This window comes from Ambystoma mexicanum, chromosome 8 (assembly GCF_040938575.1).
Source record: "Ambystoma mexicanum isolate Mex_15411 chromosome 8, UKY_AmexF1_1, whole genome shotgun sequence".
NCBI classification, from domain to species: Eukaryota; Metazoa; Chordata; class Amphibia; order Caudata; family Ambystomatidae; genus Ambystoma; species Ambystoma mexicanum.
Window position 1 is genome coordinate 58,891,770 of NC_090929.1, and position 20,668 is coordinate 58,912,437.

The following is a 20,668-nucleotide window of genomic DNA, read 5'->3' on the forward strand; positions in this document are numbered from 1 at the left end:
GGCTCGTGTTACCCTGGCTTGGATCTCTCAGTTGCTGTTGTCCCATCGGAAGGCCATATGGGCTTCCCGGGTGGGGATGGCCATACTGTTCCATCTCCTGGAACCCGTTGTTTTGTCTATTTCTGCACTCCCTGGAGTAGTGTCCCCATCGCCCACAGTTCCAGCAACTCCCCTGAGGGCCCCTGGGACCCTGCCATCCACTTCCTCCCATTCCCCCGTACCCCTGCGGTCCACCTCCTCTTCGGCTCCTGTACCCACCTCGTCCCCCTCGAGGGGTCCACTCTTGCCACTGCGGACCTCCACCCTGCTCCTGCTCGTTCCACTGCCGCTGTCCGGTTCCCGCCCAATTAGTTGCCATCCTTCCTTGTATTGCTATCAGCCCCTCCTCCTCATCTTCTCCCTCCCTGCTGTGTGGGAGCGCGGCTACTGCTGCTGCAACCTTCACTAACTTTGTCTGCACCAGCTTCGCCTCGTCTGCCAATCTTTTCTGCGCCACCTCCTTCTCCCTTTCCTTGATTCGTTTACAATGGTGTACTATTATGCTCTGAATTTCCGGCCATCCCTTTGCTTCTATACCTGCTATTTTGTCAAGCGCCTTCTGCACTTCCTTTGGGAGCCCCCTTTTTATAATGAAGTAAAATAAAGATGTCGATTGATACCAGGGCGTGCCCGTTTCTGCTCTCCACATCTCTTGGACCCGAAAAATGTAATCCATAGCCTCCTCCCCGTCATTCATGGCACACTGCATCACGGACTGTAAGTCAGGCGTGTCTGGGAATGTTTCGCGTAAGGCGTCCCACACCCTAGCACGCACTGTGTTAAAGGAGGCCCCATCATGGCGGTCGCAGTCTAATGTTACTCCCGGGAAACCGGCTTTAACCCATACTCTTTCAGCCTGGTCGCCCACCGCTGATACGAGCAGACTTTTCACATCTCCTACAGCCAGGGGTACCCCAGCTGTATGTTTTTCGAAGGCGTATATCCACTTACTAGCCCCTCCTGATAACGGGGGCAATAGCTTTAATAAATTAGCTTTATCCATCTGTGCCCATGGGATATAGTTAGGCCTTCCTCCTCCCCTATGTATCAACGGGAGCTGTAGCTTTCCTTTCGTTGTTGCATCCGGACCCGTTTTGGCTGCTGTTGTTCCCATTGATGCCATTTTCCCCACTCTGTTCCTTAGTCGTCCCGACCAGTCATCATCTAGGGTTCTCATAGAACATGCACCTTCCTCCCCCTCGCTTCCCCCTCCTATTGCCATACTCAATCTGTCGCTTTCGTCTAGCTCTTCTCTAATATCACATAGTAATTCCTCTCTAAGTCCCCCAAGCCTTTCTTCGTTACCACCATCTTCCTCTCGGGTCCCTACTTCTATTATTCGCGTTGGTTCTTCCTCAATCCTAAACAGGATCTCGCCCTTCTTCCACCCCTCTTCGGGCCGTCTGCTTTCATCCGATGCTCTAGACGTACGTCCAGCTCTAGTTGTATCCAGTGCTGTCCGTTCGCATATGTTTTTTATCCTCGAGAGCTCATCTTTTGCTATAGACAGTCTTGATTCTAGATCATCCGTGAGTTTCTCTATGTCCACCCTTTGTGTACCCGCCTGGCCTCGCTCCCTTGTACTTTCATATGGTGGGGGTGCAGTGGGCCGGTGGGGTGTGGTAGTTGTCGGGGGAGGTACATACGTTGGATCACTGTATCCTTCTGCGGGTACAGGTTTCTTTAATATCGGGTATAAACTTATTACCTCTACTGGTGGTGTTACACCTGGCACTTCTTTGATATCTTTCTGTAACACCAGTGGATTGTCTGTAGTAGATGGGAGATCAGGATTTGGTGCTGGCGCTTTAGGCGGTGGTACCTCTTCGAATAACCGCCAAAGATCTAATATTTCCCTCCTATTCTGCAGCTGTTTCCCTCGGTACTTCAAGAAAATGCATGTCATCACCATATCTAGAACGCTTTTGTCAAATGACCCTCCCTCTGGCCATATCTGGGGTAGCCCCTCTCCTTTCAACTCGGTTACCCATTGGTCGTGGTATTTCTTAATCCGCTCCGCGTGCCCTGGAAGGCTTTTACAAATATGTGATAAGGGTGTTTCAGGCACCATCTCTGTGTGCCCTCCTAGTGCTTATGTGTCTCTGTATGTCTGCAACTCTAATGTTACTGTAGTATCGATATTGTTTTTTCGTATTCTACTTCACATCCAGTGTTATGCTCGGTTGGGCTCTCCCTCCCTTGATTGCCCACTACAAAAAAACTGTCTGTACACAATTTCTACTTTGTTCTCTTCGGGGGACACATACAAGAGCAATCCATCATTTATTTTGACACTATCAACCCGGAAATCAAAAGATACCCACTCACGTCACTGTCTCAGCGTTGCTTCAAAAGAGTTTTTATCCGGTCACACTTACCATGACCATTTGACAATTATACATTTATAGCCGTTTTACACATTCGCAACATCAAAGTCGTCCCTTGACACATACGAGGTGCACACACCTCTTGGTAACACTCAGTACACCATTCACGCTGCCCTCCCTTTCCTCCCTAGCCGGCTGTCCCTCTCTATCTTACTTAGCGCATATGCATATATTTATAGGTTTTAACCTTCTCTCCCCCCTCTAGTAGGACCCTTGTTCTCTTATTTTTCTCCCAAGTTTGTGCTAATTCCGTTTTTATTCTCCCCCTACCCCTAAAGAAAAAGAAAAAGAAGTAGTAGCGATCACTAATATGTTCTCAGTGCCCCCTTTTGCTGAGCACTTTTATCTTGTATTTCACTTCGTCATATATTCCCAGCACTAGTCAATATAGCACTATGCGGCGCCGCCTTCCACCCCCTTTCGGAGCTAGGTTCCCGTCACTTCTATCTCTTTATTCACCTCGTAATCCTAATGGCCATATGCAAAGAAAAAGAAAGGAAAATTTTAGAGTAATCTTTAGTATATCTTCGTACCCCCTTCTCGGTCCCTTTCCTACCCTTCTCTCCCCGCTCCCTTTACAATCGCTCACACTCAGTACTCACGTGCCCGTCTTGAACCGATAGTCTCCGAAACTGGGTCCGTCCAGGCAGTGTCGCCGTTAACTCAACAGTCAGCCCCGGCTCCGGCGAGCGGTACTCAAAGGGGATTTTTTTCCAATCGGGATCCCGTACCCTTTCTCTATTGAGTGCGCACTTCTTAGTGTACCGGTCGCCGTTGGCGGGCAGCCTCCTGGAGCCGGCTCACCGTGCGTATCCCTTTCCGACCGGAGATTCTCGTGCCAAAAGGGGACGGTTATAATGGGTTTAAGAAGAAATAAAATCACGCTATCGGGGTCACCACTGAAGGCAAGCGTCCCCAAACAGCACGATCCTCCCCGCAATGAGAGACAATGAAGGACTCTCCCAAAATGGGAATAAGGCCAAGACAGAGTGCGGGTGAGCGTAAATGGGAGTTTATCAATCAGAATAGGGCATGCAAAGAACTCTGCAAACTCCGAGAGCGCTCTGTCCGACAATAGCAAAGACAGGCGTATATATTTACAAAAAACGTCATAAGAACCTACACACTATAGGGGGCACAAATTCATGGGGATTGGGTGGCGACGACTAACTATAGGTGCTGCTGTGATGTGGTTGGCTTTGGCTGGAAGACGTCATTGGGCAGCCTCGTGGGTTGGGCTGGGCCTGGCCGGGTGGCGGAGTTCATCCAGGCGGTGTTGTGGGGCCATCGTGGCCAGTGGCAGAGATGAATGTCTCTTCCTGACTTATTAGCCCTATGTCATGCACACCGCAGTCATTCGAGCATTTTTAGCATTATCTTCTTCAGTAAATCTTACAATAGGTTATACAACAGGTTAATGCAACACAGGAGGAATGCACCTTGTGAGGGGACTGGAGGTAATATGTCAGGGCATGGTTACCAGTGTCCTGTTGACCGGGGCCATAGGTCGAGGGGCTAAGCTTCAGGGCCTGGCACGGGCGGTACATGTCTTTCTGCCTTGTTAGAAGTTGTTATGGATGTTCCGCTGTGTGTTGTCAAAGTGTTGGGTGTCTTTATTGCACAGGGCCATAAGTCTGAGGTGGTCCGGTGGGTTGTGAGGTTTACGAGGGGGGCGCGTATGTTCAGGCAGAGGTTTACTGCTGTGCTGTAAATAATGCAGGTGGCGGGTGGTGGCCTTGGGTGCTACAGAGGGGGATACAAATCTTTGAAGCGGCTCCAGTCTGGTTGGGGGAGGTAAAGCAGCGCGGCGCGGTCTCTGCTCTCATGCCTTTGGCAGCCTTCATAGGGAGGGAGGGGGAATGGCCTTGCAAGTATTTCACAAAGGTATCTCCCTCGTGTGTTGCTGAGTTAGGTAAAAACATCAAACATTTGAACATTCTATAATACTTATTCAAATCCTTTTAAAACATGCATTTCAACGTTGCTGGATGTGTCTCGATTATACCCAGTCTGAACACCGTATTCGTACACTATGTTTTAACAACTACAGTATTTAATTATATGCATATATATATATTTGCAGTAAGTGAGGTAGTAGTCGGGTTGGTGGAATACATAGGAAATGACTCGCCACTGTACGTGACGGTGGTGGCACATAAGAAGCTTAGACATACACACATAACTAGTGCATTTCTTGCGCATCCTTCACATGAGTTCCACAGTCTGGTTACATTTGTTTTCTCGTGTATTCTAGCAGCATTAGTTTAGTTATGGCGCGAGCCCATGGGGTGTAAGTTTCTCAGTAATACACGTAACAAATAGATTCTTGGTGCGTTCCTTTATTATTAGCATCCAACTGCAATGGTATATGCTCATCATTGCTTATATCATGGGGGCATGATCTCTTTTAATTATATATCTTACAGGCTTTTATAATATAAGGGATTTTATGAGAGGAAAGCATCCTTTGTAAGTAGTTTAAACATTAATATACGAGAATTGTCAGGCCTGTGACGACCATTTTACTGTTCATTTTATTTTGCCTAGGCCTGCTGGCCGGGTCATGCTGGGAGCGATGATACGATACACTGCGGAAGGTGACTGTTACAATGTTAGTGCATTACACTGGCTCATGTCCTTCTGGTTCGTGGGAACGGGCTCGCAGCGGATCTACCAGGGTGCTGCGGCAACAAGGATGACTGAAACCCTCCGAGGGTGGGGGCCGCGCTACAGCGCGCTGAGCTCACACCATCTTTACCAGACAAAAATGGTGTCTAGGCCTAGCTAAATCTTAATACGTGTGGGCAATTAATACGTGCGGGCAATGTCTCCAGTGGGTGAGCCCTCCACCACCTGGGCCCGGGTGGCATGAGGAGACGTCCAAGAGAGCCATAGTCCTCACCTGGGGAGAAAGTGCAGGCGAGGGGGGTCATTGTGGACCAGTCCTCCCCTACACAAGTCTTGCTTCAGTTTGCTCTGGTGTCTCCTGTGCCCTGGAAGATGTTGCTCTTGTCCTCATGTCGGCAAGTCTTGCTTCAGTTTGCTCTGGTGTCTCATGTGCCCTGGAGGATGTTGCTCTTGTCCTCTTGTCGGCAAGTCTTGCTTCAGTTTGCTCTGGTGTCTCATGTGCCCAGGGGGATGTTGCTCTTGTCCTCATGTCGGCAAGTCTTGCTTCAGTTTGCTCTGGTGTCTCATGTGCCCTGGAGGATGTTGCTCTTGTCCTCATGTCGGCAAGTCTTGCTTCAGTTTGCTCTGGTGTCTCTTGTGCCCTGGAGGTTGTTGCTCTTGTCCTCATGTCGGCAAGTCTTGCTTCAGTTTGCTCTGGTCTCTCATGTGCCCTGGAGGATGTTGCTCTTGTCCTCATGTCGGCAAGTCTTGCTTCAGTTTGCTCTGGTGTCTCATGTGCCCTGGAGGATGTTGCTCTTGTCCTCATGTCGGCAAGTCTTGCTTCAGTTTGCTCTGGTGTCTCATGTGCCCTGGAGGATGTTGCTCTTGTCCTCATGTCGGCAAGTCTTGCTTCAGTTTGCTCTGGTGTCTCATGTGCCCTGGAGGATGTTGCCCCTGTCCTCTTGTCGGCAAGTCTTGCTTCAGTTTGCTATGGTGTCTCATGTGCCCTGGAGGATGTTGCTCTTGTCCTCTTGTCAGCAAGCCTTGCTTCAGTTTGCTCTGGTGTCTCATGTGCCCCAGAGGATGTTGCTCTTGTCATCAAGTCTTGCTTCAGTTTGCTCTGGTGTCTCATGTGCCCCAGAGGATGTTGCTCTTGTCATCAAGTCTTGCTTCAGTTTGCGCTGCTGTCTCATGTGCCCTGGAGGATGTTGCTCTTGTCAGGAAGTCTTGCTTCAGTTTACTCTGGTGTCTCATGTGCCCTGGAGGATGTTGCTCCTGTCCTCATGTCGGCAAGTCTTGCTTCAGTTTGCTCTGGTGTCTCGTGTGCCCTAGAGGATGTTGCTCTTGTCCTCATGTCAGCAAGTCTTGCTTCAGTTTGCTCTGGTGTCTCGTGTGCCCTGGAGGATGTTGCTCTTGTCCTCATGTCGGCAAGTCTTGCTTCAGTTTGCTCTGGTGTCTCATGTGCCCTGGAGGATGTTGCTCTTGTCCTCATGTCGGCAAGTCTTGCTTCAGTTTGCTCTGATGTCTCATGTGCCCTGGAGGATGTTGCTCTTGTCCTCATGTCGGCAAGTCTTGCTTCCGTTTGCTCTGGTGTCTCATGTGCCCTGGAGGATGTTGCCCTTGTCCTCATGTCGGCAAGTCTTGCTTCAGTTTGCTCTGGTGTCTCTTGTGCCCTGGAGGATGTTGCCCTTGTCCTCATGTCGGCAAGTCTTGCTTCAGTTTGCTCTGGTGTCTCTTGTGCCCTGGAGGATGTTGCTCTTGTCCTCATGTCGGCAAGTCTTGCTTGAGTTTGCTCTGGTCTTTCATGTGCCCTGGAGGATGTTGCTCTTGTCCTCATGTCGGCAAGTCTTGCTTCAGTTTGCTCTGGTGTCTCATGTGCCCTGGAGGATGTTGCTCTTGTCCTCATGTTGGCAAGCCTTGCTTCAGTTTGCTCTGGTGTCTCATGTGCCCTGGAGGATGTTGCCCCTGTCCTCTTGTCGGCAAGTCTTGCTTCAGTTTGCTCTGGTGTCTCTTGTGCCCTGCAGAATGTTGATCTTTTCCTCTTGTCAGCAAGTCTTGCTTCAGTTTGCTCTGGTGTTTCATGTGCCCTGTTGGATGTTGCTCTTGTCCTCATGTCAGCAAGTCTTGCTTCAGTTTGCTCTGGTGTCTCATGTGCCCTGGAGGATGTTGCTCTTGTCCTTTTGTCGGCAAGTCTTGCTTCAGTTTGCTCTGGTGTCTCGTGTGCCCTAGAGGATGTTGCTCTTGTCCTCATGTCAGCAAGTCTTGCTTCAGTTTGCTCTGGTGTCTCATGTGCCCTGGAGGATGTTGCTCTTGTCCTCTTGTCGGCAAGTCTTGCTTCAGTTTGCTCTGGTGTCTCGTGTGCCCCAGATGATGTTGCTCTTGTCCTCATGTCAGCAAGTCTTGCTTCAGTTTGCTCCGGTGTCTCATGTGCCCTGGAGGATGTTGCTCTTGTCCTCATGTCGGCAAGCCTTGCTTCAGTTTTCTCTGGTGTCTCATGTGCCCTGGAGGATGTTGCTCTTGTCCTCATGTCAGCAAGTCTTGCTTCAGTTTGCTCTGGTGTCTCGTGTGCCCTAGAGGATGTTGCTCTTGTCCTCATGTCAGCAAGTCTTGCTTCAGTTTGCTCTGGTGTCTCATGTGCCCCAGAGGATTTGCTCTTGTCGGCAAGCCTTGCTTGAGTTTGCTCTGGTGTCTCGTGTGCCCTGGAGGATGTTGCTCTTGTCCTCCTGTCAGCAAGTCTTGCTTCAGTTTGCTCTGGTGTCTCATGGGCCCTGCAGGATGTTGCTCTTGTCCTCTTGTCGGCAAGTCTTGCTTCAGTTTGCTCTGGTGTCTCATGTGCCCTGGAGGATGTTGCTCTTGTCCTCCTGTCGGCAAGTCTTGCTTCAGTTTGCTCTGGTGTCTTATGTGCCCTGGAGGATGTTGCTCTTGGCCCTCCTGTCGGCAAGTCTTGCTTCAGTTTGGTCTGGTGTATCATGTGCCCTGGAGGATGTTGCTCTTGTACTCCTGTCGGCAAATCCTGCTTCAGTTTGCTCTGGTGTCTCATGTGCCCTGGAGCATGTAGTTCTTGGCCTCTGGTCGACAAGTCTTGCTGCTGTTTGTTGTTGTGTTTCAGAAGCTCTTGATATGGATTTCGATTTGCAACAGATGGTGATTTTGAAAGTGACGTTTGTTTTTTGTGTGGCATGTTTCAGTCACTTAATGGCTTCAGCACATTTGAGAAAATGTACAAAAAAGATTGATTGTGCTCCCTTCTCGTGAATGAACTTAAGACAACTGTAACCTTGCCATTTCCCATATTTGGAGTGGTGTGAAAATGACATTTTTTTTTTTATATTCCCTTTAAAAATGCTATAATAAACAGTTTCGAACTGTATACAGTATTAATACATTTGAAAGGAATAACCAACATATTGAATATTTTGCTTCAGATACTTTTCCAAATGTTGCCTCCTTCTAGTAGCTACTGTATTGAATCGGGTTGAGCATCAGTAAATTAGGGTGTCTACAGAGTCAATGTTTTGCATCCAAACATAGACTACAATCTTGCCCCAGACAAAAGAGGAATCCATGCACACTTTGCTAGACGTGGGTTTAACAGTGTGGACTTGTATAGTCGGTCAAACATACGTAACACACACACACACACACACATTCAGCTGTATATATAAAGACTGTGGCTGGTTTCGACATGCACACAAACCATCTCAAACACTATCCTTCTTCCTATACCCTGCTAAACCCTTATTTCCCTCCTCTGTTTCTTTATCTGTACCCTGTTACCCACACCGCTTCATCCCCTCTCTACCCTGTTAACCACACCGCTTCATCCCCTCTCTACCCTGTTACCCACACCGCTTCATCCCCTCTCTACCCTGTTACCCACACCGCTTCATCCCCTCTCTACCCTGTTACCCACACCGCTCCATCCCCTCTCTACCCTGTTACCCACACCGCTCCATCCCCTCTCTACCCTGTTACCCACACCGCTTCATCCCCTCTCTACCCTGTTACCCACACCGCTTCATCCCCTCTCTACCCTGTTACCCACACCGCTTCATCCCCTCTCTACCCTGTTACCCACACCGCTTCATCCCCTCTCCTTTCCTTTCATGCACCAATTGCGGGTGCAATTCACCAGCTTCCAGGCAAGCCTGTAGGCTTTGAAACCACTTTGATGGTTGTTGGACACGATAAAATATGTCTAACATAACAGTGTGCACAGTGCATATTGGTGCAGTGAGCATACTGGTGAAGCAGCATGGAATTTGGTTATGTGATGTGGCTGCTCAAGGCACACAGCATTTGGTCTTGCAGTCTGTGGGCAGCCATTTGTGGCTGAGTAACTGTGCAGTGCATGGTCTGTGAGCATTCATTTGTTATCTACTGTTGTGGGCTGTGGTTGGGCAACATGCAAAGCATGTGTAGGTATTGTTTAATGCCTAGAGGTCACTGTGGATGAAGCTCCACTTAGAAGACTCAATCATGCAGGAGTACATTGAAATCCTTGTTTTAAGATAATGCAAACACTTTGACATGTTCTTGACATAAACCACATTTCTCCTAAAAGAAATGGACTGTGCCTCCCTTACACTAGTGTTGCCTCAATTAATAAAACAAATTACACCAAAGAGAAATGCAGATGGGGCATTTTGTGATACAAATTTGCATTTTTTTTTTAAAAAAGAACCCCGATGAAGGCACGCCTGAAGTGAAGAAAGCTTTGCCGAAACATGTAGCGGCTACAAGATCATAATCAGTAGAAAACCCAATACCCAGTTTAAGTCCTTTTTAAACATATAAAAGGAGTTTGCAATTAAAGACACAGAGGGGAAGAGGTTTTCACTCTATCATCTGTTGGGGCAAAGACCAAATCTGCTAAAGATTTAAGATGAATACATGCTTTAGGCAGATACATGCAGTTTTTTTAAATAAATTTACATTCCTCCAGCCTGATCATTATTGTAAGTGTATATCCTATCCATTTGTAATATTTTCAGTTAAAACTGACTGCGGGCTTGCCCGGTGCTGTCTGAGTTTTTCAAAATAAAATGAGTTGGTTATATGATAAATTTAAAAAGCCAGATATGTTTTTGAGTACAGAAAAAAAAAGCTGTGACTGGGTCGGAACAAATGTCCTTTTAAAAGAGCTCCTTTTTTGTTGTTTCTATTAGGTAGTGCCTATGGGCCGCTTATTAGCCAAAACTATTGCATTGAAGTACAGCTAGGAGGGACATGGGATCTAAGGAGTGACGCACAGCTTGTGGGTGTTGTTTGGTTATGTGCTCGAGTGGACCCTTGAAGCATGCCAGCTTTTATTGCCAGGGAAAGAAGTGTGGTGGTATGTGGTAAACTACAGATGTGCTCGAGTGGACCATTGAAACGCGCCAGCTTTTCTTGCCAGGGAAAGAAGTGTGGTACTGTGTGATAGACTAGAGATGTGCTTGAGTGGGTGCATTCAATAACAATGAGGCCCCTGCCACACCTTTTGCCACTACGCCAGCTCAGGGGAGCCCTTGAAAGAATCCCCCGGCCGGCATGGTGGGGGGCTAATGGCACCTTGTGTCATTAAAGGCACCCGCAGTGGAGGGGCGCATTTAATGACAATAGGGTACTGACAACAGCACCCTATTGTCATTATATGCGCCCGCCGCCACTGGCGCATTTACCAGCAAAAGTCCGCCTGCCGCACCTTCTCCCACTAAGCCAGCTTGGGGGAGCTCTTGAAAGACTCCCCCGAGCTGGTGTGGCGGGGGCTAATGGCGCCCTGGGGGTTGTGGTGCCCCGGGCGGTCACCCGGCTCGCCCCCCCTCCCCCAAGGCCGGCTCTGTTCCCAGCTCATGCAGACACAGAAGCTGAAACTGTTGGTGTTGCCAATGCTTGTTTGCTTTGCATGAGTTCTAAAGATATATTTTTACTAGCACCAACTGATGGTGGATTGTCGTCACCCTCCCGTTTACTCCCTGATGACATCACTCTTTCCAGTCTAATGTGACGTGCCGGGGCCCCCTCGGCTCCCACCACCCCAACCGCAATGAGGAGCTGTGCCGTTGACAAGCCAGTGTCACATAACATTGTTTTATTTTGGAGGTGCTGGGTTTCTTTTGTTTAATTCAATAGATTGCTTGGCACATGTGCCAATCAGTCTGGTGAATGAAACAACAAAAAGACAGCACCTACCAAATAGCACAGAGTAATGTGAAACTGGCTTGTCACCAACAGGTCTCTGGTTTGAATCCCTGCACGGGTAAAAAGAAAATATTCAATAGACTGCTTGACACAGCCCTTGACTGGCTTTATGTGTCAAGAAGTCTATTGAATGAAACAAAGGAAATCCAGCACCTACCAAATAGCACAGGGTGGTGTGACAGTGGCTTGTCACCAAGAGGTCTCTGGTTTGGGTCCCTGCACGGGGTAAAAAGAATTATTCAATAGACTGCTTGACACAGCCCTTAACCAGCTTTATGTGTCAAGCAATCTATTGAACGAAACAAAGGAAATCCAGCACCTACAAAATAGCCCAGTGTGTGCTGTTTCGAAGGTGTTGTGTTTCTTTCAATGGACGCCCTGACACATAGAGACCGTTACGGGCTTTATGTGTCAGGCAATCTACAGATTATTTGTTTTTTGTTCTTTTCCCAGCACTCGGTCTGAAATTGGATCTCCAACTTCACTCCAATAATCATCTTGAGGCATTGTCTGAAAACATGACCCTCAACACTCTGGGGCCTACAGCTAAAGGGGTGGTTCAAGCCGCTGAAATGGGAGAAAGTTTGTTGGAAAGACATCCTGGCGGGGAAAGGCCTACCTCACATTCCTGTCCGCAGCAGCTACACTAGGATTCATGAAGGGGTGGGGTCATTTGCACACCTAGAGCAACAGCTCCCAGACTGAAGAGCAGGCAAAGACCTCAAAGAGAACCCTCAGCTCCCAAAGATCAGCCTGTGATCCACAATGAGTCCAGGGAGGAGTGCATAGGCACTGCAACCCTCAAACCCGAGGTCCCGGAAGCCATCCCTTCAGTGAGGCAAGAGGCGTCTTAGTTTCCAGGTTAAGGTGGGCATGTGATAGCTGTGTGTCAAAGTACAGGAACTTGCTGGGGATATAGGAACAGTAACGCATAACTCTGCACTTTACTGCTCACTATAATCTCCGTGTGCTTCCCGCGCAATAGACAGAGTAGAAAGACTACTCTACATCTCCACGCCCAAAAGACTGTGGCCAACACACACATGCACATCACACATGGCCATGGTGCAAGAAGCACCCCTACATGTACCAATGTGTACCTTAAGATCTATACTGTGATAGCCACGCGTCCCACATGCTGCCTCCCACGTGCTGGGCTTCCTTGGTTTCATTCTATAGACTGCTGGGCACATGAAGTCAGTGACGGCCTGTATGTGTCAAGGACACCTATTGAATAAAACAAAAGCAATGCAGCACCTGCGAGAACGCACAGTGTGAAGAGACACTGGCGTGGCGTGTCATCGGCAGGGTTGGGGGTTGGAAACCCCACCATGGGAATTAAAAGAACATGGTGGGTGGGTGATTAGAAGGGGAGGTGCATGAAACTGCCTGCTGTGGGGAATGGGGGAACGAATGTTCTTTCAGCTCGTGCCTCTGCTTTTTACACGACCACTGGGCTCAGAGAAAGCAGGGCCTCAGGTTCTGCCCCCCCGGGTTCTCCAGGAATATTATCAAACTGCCCACGAATCAGCAGGATTGGTCCAACGGTCCTATGCAAAGCCCTAACATGTATTCGTAGTAGCATCACTTCCTTCTGTAAACATGTAAAGAAGCGGGCGGGGCGGGTTCACGACATTCCCCAACAGTAGTAGTGGCCTGTCATCACTCATGGCCACAGCACGCCCCGAGCTTGGAGTAGGTGAGAGCTTCACTGCCAAAGCTGTGGTTTCGGGCGGACTCTCCTATTGTGTTGGTTGTGAATGTGTGCAGATTGGTGCTGTGTTCCAACCCTTGCACTGACATGCACAGCACGCTTCAGGCCACGCGCATTATTTAGGCCACACACCCTGCTCACCCCCTCGATCTCTCATCCCACTTAAAGCAGTACCCTCGAATCCTCCTCATCTCAAGCACTATCATGTGGCTGTGAAGGGCGGGGGGAGGGGGGACTGAATGCTAACAGCTTAGGGGCCATGTATTTAGGCTCTGCCTGTGATCTAATCTGTAACATGGGCCCTGGGCCATTACGCACCATAAAGGCCCCCACGTCTGGGAATAACAATGAGGACCTTTGGCAGTAAATGTTATAATTTCACAGCGATGACTCGATTAAAGGGGAGAAACAGATGCTCAGGTTCTATAGTTTGCTCACACAGTTTACGTTCCTGCAATTCACTATTGTGTACTGTACACAGACGGTGGTCATGCAGCGTGTATCCTGCAATGCACGCTGCCTGTGGCCTGCAGTCATGGGCATCAGCTGGATAGAGCCTGTGGTCATGCAGCAAACACATATGCACAATCTGTGTGTGTTACATGCACACCCCGTGGTCATGTATCTGGTTGTGCATTGCAGAGTGCAGAGCATGGGGTCGTGCTCAGTATCCGTGCAGTGTGATCAGTCTGTTGTCCTGCAGTGTGGTCCAGAAGTGTGCATAGTCTATGGTCATTTCATTCATTCCACGTGGCGGTGCAGAGCGCCCAGTTAACAGGCATGCAGTCTGTGCTCATGCAGGGTTCACGGTCTAAGATTGTGCACTGAATTTAGGGCCTGATTCATGGAATGTTTTGCACAGTGCAAAGTGACTTTGCACTGCCAACAAACACCCTGATTCATTGAACAATTCAAAGTGACTTTTTGCTGTGTGAAGTCACTTTGCACGGCAAAAACATACTTTGCACTGTTCCATGAGGAGCAGTGCAAGGTGTATTTTTGCTGTGCAAACTGTTTTTGCATGGCAAAAAGACACTTTGCAATATAACGTGGCCGTGCAGTGTGCATTGGCTGTTGACATGCAGTGTGTGTTTGCGGAGTGTGTGCATTACGTTGTAACAGAGAGGCCCGATTCATGGATTTTTTTCCATGTAAAATAGGGTACTTGCGTGCCAAACTGCGCACAACTCCACGTTCGTCGATTCATGGAATCGAATGTGCAGTACTTTTCCTGGACTTGCATGGAGTTTGCTCAGGCTCAGCACGTCTCTGTGAGCCGTCGAGTGCCTTGCGTGAGAGTCCACGCATAGTGTAGGCGTGACTTGCGCTGAGGGCTGCGAAGGGGGCGGAACACCAAAAATTGGGAAAAACGGGCAAAAAAGTGGCCGTTCCGAGGGACAGCCTGCAGGCGGTCCCTTGCATGCCCACAATTGTGCAGCACGAGGAGTATTCATGGATTCGATCATGCAACCTCTCGGCCGGGAAATGTCCACACAAGTCTTCATGCTATCCGCCATCTAAAGGTAGGCATAAGTACACTTGGGCATAGGAATGGCAGTACGGAGGTGGGTTGGCATGTCATATATTGGGGTGCCTGTATGCAACCAGGGTTCTGATCCAGCTTAGGGGTGCACATACGCTGTGTAGCAGGGTGCAACAATGGTTTACGGGGGATCGCACGCAGTTTTTACGAGATTTCAAACAATTTACGATTTTTCATATGCATGTTGTCAGGGTGCCAGATTCAGTTATTGGGACCCTGCGCATGGTGCCTGAAATACAGGCCTGCTTGCGGGGAACCCTGCGCACTGTTTGAAGGGTGCCTGTATTCATGCTCAGTGGAGCAACCAAGCATAGCTGTCCCGGCTGTTTTTGATTTGCATGGGGGCGTGTCGGGGGTGTTCTGGGTGCAACTTGCAAATACGGTTACTTTGCACAGTAAATAACATGAATACGCAGGACACTCATTTTTTATCTGCACACAGGCTCCCGCAGTGTTCTTCTTGGCGCGCCCCCTTTGCCGGATTTCTGCGCACATTTCCATGAATCGAGCCCGTGTGGCAATGCTCTGTGAACACACAGTCAGTGGGCATGCAGCGTGATCGTGCATTCTGAGCAGCCTGGGTCATGCAGTCCATGCCTCCGGATCCTGCCTGTGCACGCGATGCGTCATGCTCCTTCCTGCGCTTTAATTATTCAGTGTGTCAGGCGCGGCTCAGGTGTGCTCTGCATTCCCGAGCAGCCGGACAGGATGGTATTTGTTTCAGGCCGCCCGCTGTGAATAAGAAATGACTTCTCGTGTGTATCCAGGGTGAGAGGCCCCCCCCACTCCGGCTCACTCTGCAAATGTCCCCAAAGACCATAAATGCCCACAGAGTGGCGTGCCCGAGCCCTAACATGAGAGGCACGATCTATCCCGGTGCCACCTCTGAACCCATAGCCCCACCTGCCCCAGCAGGTGCAACCTCCCTAACAAACCCAGCACCCCAGATGCATGACACGCCTTCTGCACCTAGCCCCCACACCATTTAGCTAGACCTCGCACATATGCCCAGAACTCTCATCTCATAACTCCTGAACCCACCTCCCCAAGACGTTCCTATATATTCTCCCAACGCCCTTAGCCGGACCACCCACCCATAACCTCCTACTCCTCGTTACCAGAGCATCCATACATCCCAACCCCTTAAAAGCTTTTGTACCCGGAAGCACCGCCTCACCACCTGTCTGCAACCTTTGGCTCTCCAGATGTTTTGGACTCCCAGCAGCCCTAGCCAGCCTAGTGAATGGCGATGAACCATGGCAGTCGCAGTTCAAGTGCCCCAGGTTGCAGATCCCTACACCCAGAAACCCCAACCACCCACAAACAATCCCTGCACCAACCACTTCACTTTTACACGCTTTAAGAAACCCCGAAACCACAGCTTTGGCAGTGAAGCTCTCACCTACTCCAAACTCGGGGCGCACTGGGGCCATGAGTGATGACAGGCCACTACTGCTATCAGGGAATGTCTTGAGCGCCCCCAGCTTCCTTACAGGTTTACAGAGGGAAGTGTTGCTACTAAGAAGGAAAGTTAGGGTTTTGTATAGGACCATTGGACCAATCCTGCTGATGTTTGGTCTGTTTAATAATATTCCTGGTAAAAACGTTCCTGGGAAACCCCGAGGGCAGTCCCTGCCGAGGTGTGGTGATGAGTGCAGAGGCTCTGCTTTCTCTGAACCCTTGGTGGGTGGGGGACAGGCCGGATTCTAGGGTTCATCATTGCGGGGTACCCCAGCAGCCCATTGCAGAGGTGCTTCGGTGTTGCCAAAGTAAAGCAGATGAGGAGAGTCCTTTCTCGGCAAGGCTTCCGGTCCACACAGGAAATGGATCATGGACAACTGCTCCACGGAGAGTTGGCCAGGCCTCTCCCTAACACTCACTGCCCCCATCAGGGATTCATTCTCCTGGAGGGAGGGTGGCTGCAGCCGGCCGTGCAGCCCCCTCGTCAATCGCCTGTGGGGGTGTCACGCTGAGGCCTCATAGACTGACTGTGGGAATGGTCTCCGTATCAAAGGGGATTGCAGGGTGCTGCTTCTAGCATCCCGTTCTTTATAGGTGAATCACTGCAATCAGGACACTTCCCTAGGCACCTTCCTCCCGCAGATCAAATCTTAGACTTTAACTGAGGTTTCTGTCCGCCCAAACCATAATCTGGCTTCAGGCACCCCCCTTATCCCCACTTACCATACCTCCCATTGTGTAGCTATTTAGGTGTGCTTTTTTTAGAAACAGAGTAAGGGTATTCTTTTGTGCAACAGAACATAGTCTTCAGAACATAACCTTGTTGCAGTTTTTGCTGTTGTTGCTGTCTTCAAGGAACAGAGTTTAATCTGTTATTACATTGCATTATGGTACCTGTAGTACTTATTCAATTGATTAAACCAAAAGCTTAAAAAGTACTCGCTTTGAGTAACATATGAATTTACATATTTCACAGCTTGGTGTATAATCTGGCAAGAATTATGTTAACTCTTAAAACCAACTTAGAGGAGCAACTGTGTGCCTCTGCAGTCGATCCTGCCCCCCTACCTCCCGTGTATTGGAGACATATAATCGTGCCGTTTCCAACACCCACCATAATACCAAGACCGCAGCGAGTGTTTGAAAGAAGATACCCATTGAGACGACACTACCAAATGTACCATCGACATGATGATACCCTGCTGGAGGAAAAACCTGAAGGAGTGTGAAAAGAAGCTCACCAATGAATTGATGATGTCATGAGAAGTGTACATGACGTCTCGAGATACTGCTAAAGATGATAGATAGACCCTGAAGAAACCAATGGCGAAGTAAAGAATCAAGTGAGCTTCCAATATAAAAAGGGAAGATTACATGTACACGAAGTGCTGCAGAAAAACAACCGTTCAATAAAAGTACAGATGCTGAAACGCAAGGTAGACTAAGTCATCATAGAAGCTGGCTATGAGTAGTGAATAGAATGCAGGCGAAGCCGCCATCGTATAGAAACTGGACATTGGTATCATGAATTAAGTAGGCCAGAACCCAGGAAGCTGGAATAGAAAACTGTGTTGTAGCAAGAATAAGAGGGTTGTGACACTAAAGGGCCAGGCTGCCTGGCCTGGATTCAAGATTCAAGAAGCAAGGTCAGCTATCTATTCCCAAGAAGGACTAGTATGCAGAGGATGAACCTTCTCGCACTAAGGTACAAGACAGAACACAAAGGATGCCAAACTTTAATTCATTTAGAGCATTTAAAATCTTCAAAATTGAACAAATCGTGGTCTCCTGTCACGTGAGACAAGGATGGAAATGGAACTTGAACTTGAAGTTCCAGACACAATAGCGAGTCTCCTCACTCCTGTGCGTTCTCAAAGATAGGGAAATTCTGCAAAGCCAATTAAAAAGACAATGGGCCTCATTACAAGTACTCCGGTCCGGAATTAACACTGCCGGTAAAACCATACCGGCACCGTTTCCATGTCCGCGCAATCATGACCCGCGACCCCGGTAATAGCACCACCCTAAACCGCCACCGCGGAAATAGGGTTCCCCTTAAGTCCGTCTGCACGGAAACCCCTCCGTTACGGCAACACTAAACACCGTGAGCATCACAACTAGCACGGACACGGAAATACAGGGAAAAAAATGGCGTAAAGACCGTGATCACGGTGGCGGAACCGCCGCCACCGCGAACATGGCGTTATACACTGCCTGCTGAACTGAATCAGGGCACAGGTGCACCAAATCATCCCAGCTGGACTTAGCAGGCCACTGGGAGCATACAAAAAGGCCACACCCAGCCCAACACAACACAGAACCATGCAGGCAGCAGGTCTAGTAGCACTGGGACTGGGCCTACTCAACCAACAGGCAGTACTGCACATGGTGGCAGTAATGGCGCAGAGGAGGAGGCGTAGGCGGAGGAGGCGCAAGCGGCAACCAGCCAACCCTGCAGCTATGGCAAACCCCATTGCCCAGCCAGGCCGACCCCGCCGCCAGCCACCAATACCACGCATCAGGGCCTCACCCTGGAACCTCAGCCCAGGACAGATCCACACCCTCTACCGGCTGGACCGTGCAACAATCCTGCACATTACCGCCATGATTGAGGACAACATCAGCAGCCTAATTGACACCCCCACCGCCATCCCCCCCCTCTTGAAGGTTGTCTCAGTTCTGCATTTCCTTGGCACTGCACCTATCAACACACGGTTGGTGAGCTGCACGGCATATCACAACCGTGTTTCTCAAAAATCCTGGTACAGGTACTGGATGCCCTGTTGCGCCATGTGTCGAAACACATAGCCCTACCCCGCACCCTCCCCGAGGTCATTGCCACCAAGTTGGCCTTCCATGCCATAGCAGGCATGCCAAATTGCATAGGCGCAGTTGACTGCACCCGCGTCGAGCTGACAGTACCACATGCAATTGAGGCGGTGTTCCGCAATAGGAAACAGTATCACTCTTTGAATGTCCAGATGGTTTGTGATGCCATGCAACTGATTACACACTGCTGTGCACGTTTCCCAGGCTCATCACATGACTCAATGGTACTGCGGAATTCCACGTTGCCACGGTACATGGAACGCTATGCCGGACAAAACACGTGGCTATTGGGTGAGTACAGCTGACGATGCTACAACCCTGTCCGAGTAGTGTGTGTGTGTCCAGGCCAATGAGCATTGTGAGTGTGCCGCTGTGACCGCACATGCATCACCCCCCTTCCATCTACCAAATACACAGCGGATGCCAAACATCATGAAGGAAGACATGACAGGGCACCACAATGTGCCCGTGCACACGCTGCCACAGCCAATCCCGTCACTGTCCCATTAACCCTGTGCCACTGCAGACACCCACCCTCAATTGAAACACTGCCCCAAAAAGCACGGGAGGCGTGTAAATGAGACGACGTGTATTTACTACTTCCGTACAGTGGAGTCACTCTGCCATGTGTGGACAGCACTGCACCATGACATGCACACAATCACATTTCACCCGCAGGGCACAGTAAACATGCAAGTTAATGTGTAGGCCCATATGCAGTCAGCGACATACCTCGTGATGCCCAAGACATACCTCCATACACTGCATGGTACATATGCATGAATGAATGATGATACAAGAATGCACAGCAGCAGATGAGGACATGATGCCACAAACACTGACATGTTCCCCCATCTACATCCCATGTAGGTGATGCGGGATATGCACTCACGCCATGGATGATGACACCTGTACGGAGACCAAGGAACAGGCATGAAGAGGCATACAATAGGGCACATATCCGCACACGTGGAATGATTGAGAGGACATTTGGACTGCTGAAGGCCCGTTTCCGCTGTCTGAGCAGATCTGGCGGATCACTGCTGTACAGCCCAGTGAAGACGGGCAAAATCACGCTCGTATGTGCCATGCTGCACAATATATACCTGCGCAGGAACATCCCAATGCCACCAGACGCAGATGAGGAAGATGGGGATGGGGATGGGGATGGAGATGGGGATGGGGATGGGGATGGGGATGGAGATGGGGATGGGATGGCACCGCCTCCCCCTGGGGGTCCACATGATGGCCAGAGAGCACGGGATGCCCTGATTGGCATTTACTTTTTAGTCACAGCACATTCACAGAAATGCACAAACATGGTGACGACAATGAATTAATAGTTGCACTGCTAAATAAATGATCAATGTCCACACATGTATGTCTTGATTTGAAATGGTGATGTATTGATGTGATAACAACAGGGAAGAAGGTGCATTGGTTAGGGAAGCTGTACACCCGGGGCCACCCACCACCCAAACGTGCCCACCCCCACCCAGAGCCCATTGTCCAAACCCCCAAAACTACCTACCCCACCACCCAAATGTGCCCACCCCTCTCACACCCTTGTAGTCCACATGTGTCCTGCACTGCCCCACACACATGCCATCACTTCCGCGTGCGCTTCTGTGCCTGTGCAACCTTGCCCGAAGGACCCGTTAGCCTACTCGAGCACCTCCTTGGACTGGCAGTAGTGGAGCTGGATGGGGTGGTAGTGTTTGATGGGCCAGAATCTGGGATTGAGGGCATCCGTGCCAGATTTGCCTGTTGGCCAACCAACATGGCCTCCACAAGCCTGGAGGTGTGGTCGTTGCCCTCCCGCACATGGCGTGCAAGGGTCACTATGGTGCTCGCAAAGCGTCCAATGGACCTCGACAGGCGACGCACTGAGGCGCTGTAGCTCTC